This window comes from Tachypleus tridentatus, chromosome 10 (assembly GCF_004210375.1).
Source record: "Tachypleus tridentatus isolate NWPU-2018 chromosome 10, ASM421037v1, whole genome shotgun sequence".
Lineage (NCBI taxonomy): Eukaryota > Metazoa > Arthropoda > Merostomata > Xiphosura > Limulidae > Tachypleus > Tachypleus tridentatus.
The window spans coordinates 48,281,394-48,299,100 of NC_134834.1; the positions used below are offsets into that span (position 1 = coordinate 48,281,394).

General features: G+C 30.0%; 1 protein-coding gene across 4 annotated transcripts in view; it reads right to left on the reverse strand.

Moving 5' to 3' along the window:
• LOC143229213 (uncharacterized) overlaps positions 1–17,707 on the reverse strand; it is a 314,530-nt gene that overhangs the window by 147,934 nt on the left and 148,889 nt on the right. For all 4 annotated transcript variants that reach the window (XM_076461217.1, XM_076461214.1, XM_076461211.1 and 1 more), the window contains exon 3: positions 411–507. The gene's annotated coding sequence lies outside the window, so the exon portion shown is untranslated. The remainder of the gene's footprint in view (positions 1–410; positions 508–17,707) is intronic.

A 17,707-nucleotide genomic window follows, 5' to 3' on the forward strand; every position in this document is an offset into this window, starting at 1 on the left:
ACCACCCACCGCCAACTCTTGGGCTACTCTTTTACTAACGAACAGTGGGATTGACCGCTCTTTATAACGCCCCCACGGCTCAGAAGGCGAGCATGTTTGGTACGAGGGGGAGCAACTTTATGTCTAATGTAAGTATTGAACCTCAAAATTTAAAATTACAAAGCTTCAAACTTAACGCTACACCGCCGGAAAGCACAAAGAAGCCTCCGAGAAAAAATATAGGATTTCAGAGTTTTATCTTTTGAGGAGTTGTAATTTGTACTTACGGAGTTTTCTTTAAAATCGTCTGTATAAGAGTTGAGTATATTAGATAACTAATACCAAGTTAACGTAACAACTGTCACTTTGTATTTCAAACGTTAATATGTTCTATTAATACCTATTGTCTGGATATGTTTGATAATACTTACGTTTCGGAAAATAATCTGGAGTAGGTTAAATCGAGTTCCCTGGGATATATTAACTATAGTATGCTCCCATACACGAACACCGCCAACAAAGTCTTACCTGTAAAAGCAATCGAAAAATAAAAATATATGAGAGGAAACATTGTTCTCTATTTAAAACAGAAGCTTCACAAATTAATTATGCCATTAAAGAAAAATATTTTCTCCATTTATTTGAAGTAATTATCAAGCTGAATAATTTTGCGTTGTAAGTGCAAAACTAGACAAATAACAAAGATGAAGGATTGTTGTTGTTTTGAAGTAAGCACAAAGCTACTCAATGGGCTATCTGTTCTCTGCCCACCATAGGTATCGAAAACCGGTTTTTAGCGTTATAAGTTCGCAGACATACCGCTGAGCCACTGGGGGACAAAGATGAAGGAATACCATTTAGAATATAGTGAATGTTCTTTTTCCTCATAATAAGTGTTCTTATTGAATTCCATGTATTTAAGTCTGATGTCGTTACAACAAATCCTGTCGTACTTTGGTTGACTGGCATAAAAAAGGCTAAATAAAACTGTTCATTATCTTTTGTTGCAGGTCGACAGGTTCTAAAATTGTCTAAATGTCTAGCAACTTTCAACCAGAAAAATCGATCAAGTCTTTAATTTCTGTCTGGTAGATATTATTTTTAGTAGATCTAGAGTACGTAACATCCTGGAACTTTAAAATTTACTTAAAGTATGCTAAAATGATTCTTATGGATTAGAGCTTCGATTCTGTAACAACTAAATTTCAATAATTGTTTTTTTCACTGTAGAATCATTAAAGATTTAATTTCTTCTTTGACCAATATTGACCTCTTTCGGTTTGAAAGTGGGTTGGAAGTCTTAGAAAATGGATTTTGAATATAGAAACATCAAATGGTGATCCTTTGCTTACAGTTTCTTATAACATCAAAGTGAAAAGGTGTTTCAAGTGCAATAAACATTTTCGATGTGGATATGACCACTGAAAAAAAATTATCAAGGATAAAAATGCAAAGAGAGTTTCCACAAAAGAATACAAAGAAAAGTAGAACTAAAAAGAAGAGATCTTCTTCAAAAACAGAAAAATACTGCTATGTATTGGATGTTGAAGATAATAATTTAGATGTTAATGGATATCATTCATGGCACCCTTTTGATAATACATTTTGTAGAGGTTCTCTTGTATTTTTTCTACTACCATTCAGGCGCGGCTTGGCCAGGTGGGTTAAGGCGTTCGACTCGTAATCTGAGGGTCGCGGGTTCGAACTCCTGTCGCACCAAACATTCTCGCCCTTTCAGCCGTAGGGGAGTTATATTGTGACGATCAATTCCACTATTCGTCGGTAAAAGAGTAGCCCAAGAGTTGGCGGTGGGTGGTGATGGCTAGCTGCCTTACCTCTAGTCTTACACTGCAAAATAAGGGACGGTTAGCTTTGCGCGAAATTCAGAACGAAGAAACTGTTACTATTCTTCTTTAAGTACTATTGATTACGTTTTTCTCTAAAATAACTAAATTTTCGGGCAAGGTTATATCAAAAATAGCAACTTTCTCTCTTCAAAATAGGTCATCCTTGGTATATGGAAGTTTTCTCTAAAATGAGTATCCGTTTATGTGCTTTGTAGGCCCAACTAATACAACAATCTAAAGATAAACATAAGCACTGTAGGATCTGATGATGTGAAAATTTATCACCATATTTTAGGGAAGTTTTCTCTAAAATGAGTATCCGTTTATGTGCTTTGTAGGCCCAACTAATACAACAATCTAAAGATAAACATAAGCACTGTAGGATCTGATGATGTGAAAATTTATCACCATATTTTAGGGACTAAGGTCAAGTTAAGTCACAGACTGGGGGCTAAAATAATAACGTTGAAAAAGATTAAAAAGTAAAACATGCTGCCATGCTGTTAAATGATATATACTTAATTTTGAACATTAGAAATCTCAAATCAACACTTAAGGTCATATTGTTATATATAATGTTAAGATACGGAAATTCTCTATATTATTTTCATATTTTAAACTCATGACCAAATGTAACACGAGAACAGCACTAATCTTCAATTCTTTATATAAACTACGTATAGTTTCAGCACTTGAAGTGCTGTGGTGCGCTTGTACCCGCGTATTCAATTTTCTTAAACTAACACAACCTTATAACTTACGGATAGTTATAATTAATTCATGGCACTCAGAAACCATGACGTTCTCTCTGTGTTTTTAGCTATGTTTCTAACCACAACAATATGAAGTAGTATGCAATGCTTTTATATATGAAATTCCTCTCCTGATACTCTTAATTTTGAAATTTGAAAATTCAAAACGATGGAAAAGGGAACATCCACTTAGTTGCACTGTCCACATAATCTACGTTATATTTTAACATCATACGAAGTATCAGCGTTTAAAGCTTCAACTCTTCTCTTTTATTTTGGATATGCATATCTTAAATTTCCTTTTTTCTTAGTCGTGATACAGTAAAAAACATTATTCTCTGATATTTTTACTTTCAGAAATTTAAATTCCACCAAAAGAACACTGATGGAAGATCGTGTTCTTGGTTGTATGAAGTTCAAACAATTTCTTTCCTTACGGGATGGTATGATAGCTACAATAGAACAAAACAACAAATTTCTTAGATTTAATAGAAAAGAAAACTTAACTCTTTGTCTTTCTTAGCTGGGGAGGATCTGGGTGGGAGAGGTTACGTGTTTTATTAGTTGTAAATTACTCTACGTGTAAAAAAGAACTGGGGTAAAATTGCAGCCTTCCATTTTATCAAAGTTCTCACGGAAAGTTACGAAATGTAAGCCAAAAAGGCAAAAATAATAATAACACTAATAAAAGAAAATTTAAACTGAATCTTCGTATATAGAACTACTTTATGGGAATTTGTATATGTATATATATATATGATACAATAGGTTATCATTAACTGTTTTATTGAAAAGAAATAACCAGAATGACGTATATAAAATATCTGGAAAATAGCTTACAAAAGCTATTGAACGACATACTGTGCTGTAAATAATACAATCAAGTTGAATATGCAATCTTAAATAAACTAATGTCTACGATATGTTTAACGATAACATAACATTAAACACATATAATATATAGTAACGTACATAATAATCTTGAAGATACTCATATTTTTTTACTTTATCGTTTATTATTCAATTAAAAAATATTTAAGTTTGTTTAGTGATAAATGAAGGCCTAACCCGTAAGACGTCGTATAAGCATATTTGAGTATTTAGGAAGGTCTAACCAGTAAATACGTTAGTTTGTTCTGCGTTAGCCGTCTCTAATTTAGTTATGTAAGACTAGAGACAAAGCATCACCACCCACCGCCAATTCTTGGGCTACTCTTTTACCAACGAATAGTGGGATTGATCGTCACATTATAACGCTCCCAAAGCTGAAATAGCAATCATGTCTGTTGTGACGGGGATTCGAACGCGAGACCCTTACATTACGCCTCGAGCGCCCTAACCACGTGGCCATGAAATACGTTAGTAAGACGACGTTTCGCAAGTTATTCTACATGGTGTGCGTTTCAACATGTGAAATACTTGAGAAATATATGAATTCTGATGCAAAGGTAAACACGTCATATTTGGTAACATATAAAAGAACCACTATTATTAGTTTAACATATAACTCATTTCAAAATCATTTTAAATACGCAATAAATTTACTGAACATGAAAGTTATCTAGTACTAGGACTATCTGACGCACATATTTTGACAAGTTTAGATTAATAGGTTAAACATACTTTAATCGTAAAATGTACGTAGAAATAAAATATAGTTGTAATTTAAAGAAAATTTCTGTGATTTATTTAACGCGGGTCGTAAGATAAAACTAAATGGTGAAATGTGAGGATATTTCTGTTATTCTTCTAACTTATTGGATTAGTTGTTTATTAATGTCATTACGTGGCTCTCCAGTGGCTCAGCGGTAAATCCAACGGCTGATTACGTTATAAACCGAATTTTCGATACCTGTAGTGTGTAAAGCACAGATATTCCAGTATGTAGCTTTGCGATTAACAACCGAAAATACCCATTACGTAAAACAATAATTGAAAAAGTTAAAAAATAAATTATGTTAGTTAATAGCTCGATTAAACTATACCTCATAAAAAAACTATATTTCCTAATAGTACACTGTTTAATTCTGTTCACACTCAAGAAAAATAAAACATTTGAAAAGTAAAGCGTATTTTATGGATGTATGCAGATTTGCTTTCTCATAATTTGTAAGAACAATAGGTTTGACTTTTTGTACTGGTATGACGAAGATCATTGAATTATTTTAACGATAATTGTTTGTTTGTTTTGGAATTTCGCACAAAGCTACTCGAGGGCTATCTGTGCTAGCCGTCCCTAATTTAGCAGTGTAAGACTAGAGGGAAGGCAGCTAGTCATCACCACCCACCGCCAACTCTTGGGCTACTCTTTTACCAACGAATAGTGGGATTGACCGTAACATTATACATCCCCACGGCTGGGAGGGCGAGCATGTTTAGCGCGACGCGGGCGCGAACCCGCGACCCTCGGATTACGAGTCGCACGCCTTACGCGCTTGGCCATGCCAGGCCTTTAACCATAATATTTCGCAATAAATATAAAATACTGTTTTTGTGGTATACAAGACCGTTGATAGACGGCAGCACGTGCTGCAACAAATGAAAAAGAAAGATATCTCCACTCTTTTGTTTTTTGTTTTTTTTAAGACAGAAGAGCGATCATTAGTGTGAGTTAACGTTCTATAAATCGTTGACCGCGAAAGTACAACTGACCGACCGAATCCAGTCAAGTTTAAAATTATGGAATTCCATGAGTATAAGACTTCTGGTTTCATATGTTTGTCTTTAATAAAGAAAGTAGAAACTTCCATCAAAACTATTGAAATTAGCAGGTGAGCCTTTGCAGTGACAGCAGATCATCTTTCAAGTCAGACATAAAACATTCTTCTCCACATTAAAAGATATTTAATTCAAATCAAACCTGTTTACAGTGCTCTAACAATAACATTATATAGGAGTACACAGGGTAAGGTTACTTTAACATTGTGATTTTGAGATATAGTCTATTTCCTGAAACACAGCTAACAAATCTCAACTGTTTCAACGACAACAAGACATTCTGTTGTTGTTGTGACGCAATCAGCTGTTGTTGATTTTTGCAAGTGCTCAAACAGATATACTCAGAAATAAAAACAATGTAAATTTTATTCAAGTTTTTCTTTGAGCATGTCGTAAAACAAAGCATAACTCCAAATATGAAATCAAGTGTTAGAGCTCTAAATCATTTTTAAGAATATGCGTGATTTTTAAAACTCAGATAAAAGCCTGTATCGCTTATTGCATCAATATTGTTCGTGTTAACCGTTCTTGGTAAGTATGTGATTCATACGGAAAGTGAAATAACCAAAAATAACAACAGTTGTTAATACATAAATGTAACTTTAAGGTTATATATGGATTAATATTATTCAAGAAATACAATAATAAAACTAAAAATAACAAATGCTATGAAATTTAAAATATTTATATGCAAAAATGATTTATATTATACGGCTAAAAATTGGAAAGGCCCAGTAAAAATACAAACAAAAATAGTTTCATGACATTTATTCTGAATCTTAAGATGCAGTTACAAATTTGCATCACATGGTAGACACAATGAAAAGATCACTAGACAATACATGTGCACATGATTTGAATACAGTTACAAAATTACATCATATAATAAATATAATAACAAGATCACAGGAAAAGATACAAGTGCACGTGATTTGATTATAAACATAATGACAGCATCGCATGAGATGATATGTATGTACATTATTTGAAAACTAAGAGGATATTCTGTGATACTTATTAAAACTAGGTTTGAAACCTTCATTGAAGAAAACGTTTTTAATTTTTCTCTAACTTGCACCTTTAAAACTAGGTTTGAAACTTTCATTGAAGAAAACGTTTTTAATTTTTCTCTAACTTGCACCTTTAAAACTAGGTTTGAAATTTTCATTGAAGAAAACGTTTTTAATTTTTCTCTAACTTGCACCTTTAAAACTAGGTTTGAAACTTTCTTCATTTTTCTAAGCACCTTTAAAACGAAATTTTCATTGAAGAAAACGTTTTAATTTTCTCTAACTTGCACCTTTAAAACTAGGTTTGAAACCTTCATTGAAGAAAACGTTTTAATTTTTCTCTAATTTGCACCTTTAAAACTAGGTTTGAAACCTTCATTGAAGAAAACGTTTTTAATTTTTCTCTAACTTGCACCTTTAAAACTAGGTTTGAAACCTTCATTGAAGAAAACGTTTTTAATTTTTCTCTAACTTGCACCTTTAAAACTAGGTTTGAAACCCTCATTGAAGAAAACGTTTTTAATTTTTCTCTAACTTGCACCTTTATATTTATGTTTGATGAAATATTTTTGCAATGTGTTCAAACCAAAAGGCGACAAGCTATTATTTCTTTAATTTAAAATGTGTCTCTCTGATTTTGTCAAATTCTCTCTCGCTTTATAGATCCACGCAGTTTTATCAAATCTCAGATATTCTTATAAACAAAAGAAAAAAAACAATTTTATTTTGATTTTGTGATGGATTTGGCATATATGTTCAGGTTAAATTATTTAAACGTTTAATCACACATTTGCGTAATAATACCAACTCTAATAAAGTATTTGAACGAATAATAATTATTTCCATATTTCAAAATAAAAATTATTTGAAATAACTATTATCAACAGAACTGTAACTTAGTAAATAAAAAGATAAATATTTTAACCACAGTACAATCATACTAAACGATATTTTTACAAGTCATATTCGTAATAAAAAGAAATCTACCTCGAGCATATTTTAATAGTTAAAATGCAATTTTTTTCATCTTATGGTAATAATCGAAGCTGTTTCATACATTATTAATTAAGCAGAAGTGCGGAATCCATGATATATATATAAAACTAGTCATGATAACTGAACAAAAACGTTATAATCAGATGAAATCAGAATGAAGAGCTAGTGGTATATAAAATCGAATACAAAACTTACACAGATATGCTGAGCATGGTGTTTTCTCTATATTAATGTTCATTCAACTCTACTAAATTTCAAGAGAAAATTTTACGTATATACAAACATCGAAAATCTGTTAACGGTATTTAGAAGTTTTATTAAAAATGTTAAAAGCTTCTGCCAACAATGTTTATAAGTTTTGTTAACAGTACTTAGAAATTAGACCACATTATTTAATATTTTTTATTACGTCTTCTACATAATGTTTAGAAGTTTTGTTAAGAATGTTTAGAACATTTGTCAACAATGTTTAGAAGTTTTGTTAAGAATGTTTAGAACTTCTGTCAACAATGTTTAGAAGTTTTGTTAAGAATGTTTAGAACTTCTGCCAAAAACATATTTTTATGACACAAGTTGAAACACAAGCAATCAATACAGCATTATATCCACCACTCTCCTGGTACAGATATGTAGATGACACGATTACTGGGGACCGGCATGGCCAAGCGTGTTAAAGCGTGCGACTCGTAATACGAGGGTCGCGGGTTCGCATCCCCGTCGTGCCAAACATACTCGACCTTTCAGCCGTGGGGGCGTTATAATGTTACGATCAATCCCACTATTCGTTGGTAAAAGAGTAGCCCAAGAGTTGGGTGTGGATGGTGATGACTAGCTGCCTTCCCTCTAGTCTTACACTGCTAAATTAGAGACGGCTAGCACAGATAGCCCTCGAGTAGCTTTGTGCGAAATTCAAAAACAAACAAACAAACACGATTGAGGGATTCACATCTACAGAACACACACTTAATTTTTCAATCACATTAACGCTATACATCCCAACATCACTAGATTATTGATTCTATAACAATGGTAGATATCACTAGATTATTGATTCTATAACGGTGGTAGATATCACTAGATTATTGATTCTATAACGATGGTAGATATCACTAGATTATTGATTCTATAACAATGGTAGATATCACTAGATTATTGATTCTATAAACATTAGTAGATATCACTGAATTATTGATTCTATAACAATGGTAGATATCACTAGATTATTGATTCTATAACGGTGGTAGATATCACTAGATTATTGATTCTATAACAATGGTAGATATCACTAGATTATTGATTCTATAACAATGGTAGATATCACTAGTTATTGATTCTATAATGGTAGATATCACTAGATTATTGATTCTATAACAATGGTAGATATCACTAGATTATTGATTCTATAACGGTAGTAGATATCACTGATTATTGATTCTATAACAATGGTAGATATCACTAGATTATTGATTCTATAACAATGGTAGATATCACTAAGATTGATTCTATAACGATGGTAGATATCACTAGATTATTGATTCTATAACAATGGTAGATATCACTGGATTATTGATTCTATAACGGTGGTAGATATCACTAGATTATTGATTCTATAACAATGGTAGATATCACTGGATTATTGATTCTATAACGGTGGTAGATATCACTAGATTATTGATTCTATAACGATGGTAGATATCACTAGATTATTGATTCTATAACAATGGTAGATATCACTAGATTATTGATTCTATAACGATGGTAGATATCACTAGATTATTGATTCTATAACAATGGTAGATATCACTGGATTATGATTCTATAACAATGGTAGATATCACTAGATTGTGATTCTATAACGGTGGTAGATATCACTAGATTATTGATTCTATAACGATGGTAGATATCACTAGATTATTGATTCTATAACATGTGTAGATATCACTGAATTATTGATTCTATAACGGTGGTAGATATCACTAGATTATTGATTCTATAACAATGGTAGATATCACTGATTATTGATTCTATAACTGGTAGATATCACTAGATTATTGATTCTATAACAATGGTAGATATCACTAGATTATTGATTCTATAACGGTGGTGATATCACTGATTATTGATTCTATAACAATGTGGTAGATATCACTGATTATTGATTCTATAACGATGGTAGATATCACTAGATTATTGATTCTATAACGTGGTAGATATCACTAGATTATTGATTCTATAACGGTAGTAGATATCACTAGATTATTGATTCTATAACAATGGTAGATATCACTAGATTATTGATTATAACGATGAGTAAGATATCACTAGATTATTGATTCTATAACGTGGTAGATATCACTAGATTATTGATTCTATAACAATGGTAGATATCACTAGATTATTGATTCTATAACGGTGGTAGATATCACTAGATTATTGATTCTATAAAATGGTAGATATCACTAGATTATTGATTCTATAACGGTGGTAGATATCACTAGATTATTGATTCTATAACAGTAGATATCACTAGATTATTGATTCTATAACGGTGGTAGATATCACTAGATTATTGATTCTATAACAATGGTAGATATCACTAGATTATTGATTCTATAACGGTGGTAGATATCACTAGATTATTGATTCTATAACAATGGTAGATATCACTAGATTATTGATTCTATAACAATGGTAGATATCACTAGATTATTGATTCTATAACGGTAGTAGATATCACTAGATTATTGATTCTATAAATGGTAGATATCACTAGATTATTGATTCTATAACAATGGTAGATATCACTAGATTATTGATTCTATAACGATGGTAGATATCACTAGATTATTGATTCTATAACAATGGTAGATATCACTAGATTATTGATTCTATAACAATAGTAGATATCACTAGATTATTGATTCTATAACAATGGTAGATATCACTAGATTATTGATTCTATAACGATGGTAGATATCACTAGATTATTGATTCTATAACAATGGTAGATATCACTAGATTATTGATTCTATAACGGTGGTAGATATCACTAGATTATTGATTCTATAACAATGGTAGATATCACTAGATTATTGATTCTATAACAATGGTAGATATCACTAGATTATTGATTCTATAACGATGGTAGATATCACTAGATTATTGATTCTATAACAATGGTAGATATCACTAGATTATTGATTCTATAACGGTGGTAGATATCACTAGATTATTGATTCTATAACAATGGTAGATATCACTAGATTATTGATTCTATAACAATGGTAGATATCACTAGATTATTGATTCTATAACAATGGTAGATATCACTAGATTATTGATTCTATAACGATGGTAGATATCACTAGATTATTGATTCTATAACGAGTAGATATCACTAGATTATTGATTTATAACAATGGTAGATATCACTAGATTATTGATTCTATAACAATGGTAGATATCACTAGATTGAGATTCTATAACAATGGTAGATATCACTAGATTATTGATTCTATAACGGTAGTAGATATCACTAGATTATTGATTCTATAACGGTGGTAGATATCACTAGATTATTGATTCTATAACGGTGGTAGATATCACTGATTATTGATTCTATAACGGTAGATATCACTAGATTATTGATTCTATAACAATAGGTAGATATCACTAGATTATTGATTCTATAACGGTGGTAGATATCACTAGATTATTGATTCTATAACGGTGGTAGATATCACTAGATTATTGATTCTATAACGATGGTAGATATCACTAGATTATTGATTCTATAACGGTAGATATCACTAGATTATTGATTCTATAACAGTGGTAGATATCACTAGATTATTGATTCTATAACAATGGTAGATATCACTAGTTATTGATTCTATAACGATGGTAGATATCACTAGATTATTGATTCTATAACGATGGTAGATATCACTAGATTATTGATTCTATAACAATGGTAGATATCACTGAATTGTTGATTCTATAACAATGGTAGATATCACTAGATTATTGATTCTATAACGATAGTAGATATCACTAGATTATTGATTCTATAACAATGGTAGATATCACTAGATTATTGATTCTATAACGTGGTAGATATCACTGGATTATTGATTCTATAACAATGGTAGAGATATCACTAGATTATTGATTCTATAACGGTAGTAGATATCACTAGATTATTGATTCTATAACGATGGTAGATATCACTAGATTATTGATTCTATAACAATAGTAGATATCACTAGATTATTGATTCTATAACGATAGTAGATATCACTAGATTATTGATTCTATAACAATGGTAGATATCACTAGATTATTGATTCTATAACGTAGGTAGATATCACTGGATTATTGATTCTATAACGGTGGTAGATATCACTAGATTATTGATTCTATAACGGTGTAGATATCACTTTATATTGATTCTATAACAATGGTAGATATCACTAGATTATTGATTCTATAACGGTGGTAGATATCACTAGATTATTGATTCTATAACGGTAGGTAGATATCACTGAATTATTGATTCTATAACAATGGTAGATATCACTGATTATTGATTCTATAACAATGGTAGATATCACTAGATTATTGATTCTATAACGATGGTAGATATCACTAGATTATTGATTCTATAACAGGGTAGATATCACTAGATTATTGATTCTATAACGGTGGTAGATATCACTAGATTATTGATTCTATAACAATGGTAGATATCACTAGATTATTGATTCTATAACAATGGTAGATATCACTAGATTATTGATTCTATAACGATAGTGGATATCACTTATTGATTCTATAACGGTGGTAGATATCACTAGATTATTGATTCTATAACGGTAGTAGATATCACTAGATTATTGATTCTATAACAATGGTAGATATCACTAGATTATTGATTCTATAACAATGGTAGATATCACTGATTGTTGATTCTATAACGATGGTAGATATCACTAGATTATTGATTCTATAACGGTGGTAGATATCACTAGATTATTGATTCTATAACGGTAGTAGATATCACTAGATTATTGATTCTATAACAATGGTAGATATCACTAGATTATTGATTCTATAACGGTAGTAGATATCATCACTATTATTGATTCTATAACGATGGTAGATATCACTAGATTATTGATTCTATAACAATGGTATATCACTAGATTATTGATTCTACGGTGGTAGATATCACTAGATTATTGATTCTATAACAATGGTAGATATCACTAGATTATTGATTCTATAACGATGGTAGATATCACTAGATTATTGATTCTATAACGATGGTAGATATCACTAGATTATTGATTCTATAACAATGGTAGATATCACTAGATTATTGATTCTATAACAATGAGATATCACTAGATTATTGATTCTATAACGATAGTAGATATCACTAGATTATTGATTCTATAACAATGGTAGATATCACTAGATTATTGATTCTATAACGGTAGTAGATATCACTGGATTGATTGATTCTATAACAATGGTAGATATCACTAGATTATTGATTCTATAACAGTGGTGATATCACTAGATTATTGATTCTATAACGATGGTGATATCACTAGATTATTGATTCTATAACAATGGTAAGATATCACTAGATTATTGATTCTATAATAACGGTAGTAGATATCACTAGATTATTGATTCTATAACGGTGGTAGATATCACTAGATTGATTCTATAACAATGGTAGATATCACTAGATTATTGATTCTATAACGGTAGTGATATCACTAGATTATTGATTCTATAAAATGGTAGATATCACTAGATTATTGATTCTATAACGATGGTAGATATCACTAGATTATTGATTCTATAACAATGGTAGATATCACTAGATTGATTGATTCTATAACGGTGGTAGATATCACTAGATTATTGATTCTATAACAATAGTAGATATCACTAGATTATTGATTCTATAACGGTAGTAGATATATCTGAATTATTGATTCTATAACAATGGTAGATATCACTAGATTATTGATTCTATAACGGTAGTAGATATCACTAGATTATTGATTCTATAACGGGTAGATATCACTAGATTATTGATTCTATAACGGTAGTAGATATCACTAGATTATTGATTCTATAACAATGGTAGATATCACTAGATTATTGATTCTATAACAATGGTAGATATCACTAGATTATTGATTCTATAACGATGGTAGATATCACTAGATTATTGATTCTATAACAATGGTAGATATCACTAGATTATTGATTCTATAACGGTGGTGAATATCACTAGATTGTTGATTCTATATGGTGGATATCACTAGATTAATTCTATAACGGTGGTAGATATCACTGATTGATTCTATAACGGATAGTAGATATCACTAGATTATTGATTCTATAACAATGGTAGATATCACTAGATTATTGATTCTATAACAATGAGATATCACTAGATTATTGATTCTATAACGATAGTAGATATCACTAGATTGTGATTCTATAACAATGGTAGATATCACTAGATTATTGATTCTATAACGGTAGTAGATATCACTAGATTATTGATTCTATAACAATGGTAGATATCACTAGATTATTGATTCTATAACGGTGGTAGATATCACAAGATTATTGATTCTATAACAATGGTAGATATCACTGATTATTGATTCTATAACGATGAGTAGATATCACTGGATTATTGATTCTATAACAATGGTAGATATCACTAGATTATTGATTCTATAACGGTGGTAGATATCACTGAATTATTGATTCTATAACGATGGTAGATATCACTAGATTATTGATTCTATAACAATGGTAGATATCACTAGATTGTTGATTCTATAACGGTGGTAGATATCACTAGATTATTGATTCTATAACGGTGGTAGATATCACTTTAGATTATTGATTCTATAACAATGGTAGATATCACTAGATTATTGATTCTATAACAATGGTAGATATCACTGATTATTGATTCTATAACGATGGTAGATATCACTAGATTATTGATTCTATAACAATGGTAGATATCACTAGATTATTGATTCTATAACGGTGGTAGATATCACTAGATTATTGATTCTATAACAATGGTAGATATCACTGATTATTGATTCTATAACGATGGTAGATATCACTAGATTATTGATTCTATAACGATGGTAGATATCACTAGATTATTGATTCTATAACAATGGTAGATATCACTAGATTATTGATTCTATAACGATGGTAGATATCACTAGATTATTGATTTTATAACAGTAGTGATATCACTAGATTATTGATTCTATAACGGTGGTAGATATCACTAGATTATTGATTCTATAACAATGGTAGATATCACTGATTATTGATTCTATAACATTGGTAGATATCACTAGATTATTGATTCTATAAAATGGTAGATATCACTAGATTATTGATTCTATAACGGTGGATATCACTAGATTATTGATTCTATAACAATGGTAGATATCACTAGATTATTGATTCTATACGGTAGTAGATATCACTAGATTATTGATTCTATAACGGTATCACTAGATTATTGATTCTATAACGGTAGTAGATATCACTAGATTATTGATTCTATAACAATGGTAGATATCACTAGATTATTGATTCTATAAGGTAGTGGATATCACTAGATTATTGATTCTATAACAATGGTAGATATCACTAGATTATTGATTCTATAACAATGGTAGATATCACTAGATTATGATTCTATAACGGTGGTAGATATCACTAGATTATTGATTCTATAACAATGGTAGATATCACTAGATTATTGATTCTATAACGGTAGGTAGATATCACTAGATTATTGATTCTATAACAATGGTAGATATCACTAGATTATTGATTCTATAACGATGGTAGATATCACTGAATTATTGATTCTATAACAATGGTAGATATCACTAGATTATTGATTCTATAACAATGGTAGATATCACTAGATTATTGATTCTATAACGGTAGTAGATATCACTAGATTATTGATTCTATAACAATGGTAGATATCACTTTATTGATTCTATAACGGTGGTAGATATCACTAGATTGATTCTATAACGATGGTAGATATCACTAGATTATTGATTCTATAACAATGGTAGATATAACTTGATTATTGATTCTATAACAATGGTAGATATCACTAGATTATTGATTCTATAACGATGGTAGATATCACTAGATTATTGATTCTATAACAATGGTAGATATCACTAGATTATTGATTCTATAACAGTAGTAGATATCACTAGATTATTGATTCTATAACGGTAGTAGATATCACTAGATTATTGATTCTATAACAATGGTAGATATCACTAGATTATGATTCTATAACGGTAGTAGATATCACTAGATTATTGATTCTATAACAATGGTAGATATCACTGGATTATTGATTCTATAACGGTGGTAGATATCACTAGATTATTGATTCTATAACAATGGTAGATATCACTAGATTATTGATTCTATAAGGTAGTAGATATCACTAGATTATTGATTCTATAACAATATGGTAGATATCACTAGATTATTGATTCTATAACAATAGTAGATATCACTGGATTATTGATTCTATAACGATGGTAGATATCACTAGATTATTGATTCTATAACAATGGTAGATATCACTAGATTATTGATTCTATAACGGTGGTAGATATCACTAGATTATTGATTCTATAACAATGGTAGATATCACTAGATTATTGATTCTATAACGGTGGTAGATATCACTAGATTATTGATTCTATAACGTGGTAGATATCACTAGATTATTGATTCTATAACAATGGTGATATCACTAGATTATTGATTCTATAACGGTAGTAGATATCACTAGATTATTGATTCTATAACAATGGTAGATATCACTAGATTATTGATTCTATAACAGTAGTAGATATCACTAGATTATTGATTCTATAACGATGGTAGATATCACTAGATTATTGATTCTATATACGATAGTAGATATCACTAGATTATTGATTCTATAACGTGGTAGATATCACTAGATTTGATTCTATAACGGTGGTAGATATCACTGATTATTGATTCTATAACAATGGTAGATATCACTAGATTATTGATTCTATAACAATGGTAGATATCACTGATTATTGATTCTATAACGGTAGTAGATATCACTAGATTATTGATTCTATAACGATGGTAGATATCACTAGATTATTGATTCTATAACAATGGTAGATATCACTAGATTATTGATTCTATAACAATGGTAGATATCACTGATTATTGATTCTATAACAATAGTAGATATCACTAGATTGTGATTCTATAACGGTAGTAGATATCACTAGATTATTGATTCTATAACGGTGGTAGATATCACTGATTATTGATTCTATAACGGTGGTAGATATCACTAGATTATTGATTCTATAACGGTAGTAGATATCACTAGATTATTGATTCTATAACGGTAGTAGATATCACTAGATTATTGATTCTATAACAATGGTAGATATCACTAGATTATTGATTCTATAACGATGGTAGATATCACTAGATTATTGATTCTATAACGATGGTAGATATCACTAGATTATTGATTCTATAACAGTGGTAGATATCACTAGATTATTGATTCTATAACAATGGTAGATATCACTAGATTATTGATTCTATAACGATGGTAGATATCACTAGATTATTGATTCTATAACAGATGGTAGATATCACTAGATTATTGATTCTATAACAATGGTAGATATCACTAGATTATTGATTCTATAACAATGGTAGATATCACTAGATTATTGATTCTATAACGATAGTAGATATCACTAGATTATTGATTCTATAACAATGGTAGATATCACTAGATTATTGATTCTATAACGATGGTAGATATCACTAGATTATTGATTCTATAACAATGGTAGATATCACTAGATTATTGATTCTATAACGGTAGTAGATATCACTAGATTATTGATTCTATAACAATGGTAGATATCACTAGATTGATTCTATAACAATGGTAGATATCACTAGATTATTGATTCTATAACGATGGTAGATATCACTAGATTATTGATTCTATAACAATGGTAGATATCACGATTATTGATTCTATAACGGTAGTAGATATCACTAGATTATTGATTCTATAACGGTAGTAGATATCACTAGATTATTGATTCTATAACGATGGTAGATATCACTAGATTATTGATTCTATAACGTGGTAGATATCACTTTAGTTATTGATTCTATAACGATGGTAGATATCACTGAATTATTGATTCTATAATATTGGTAGATATCACTAGATTATTGATTCTATAACAATGAGTAAAGATATCACTACATT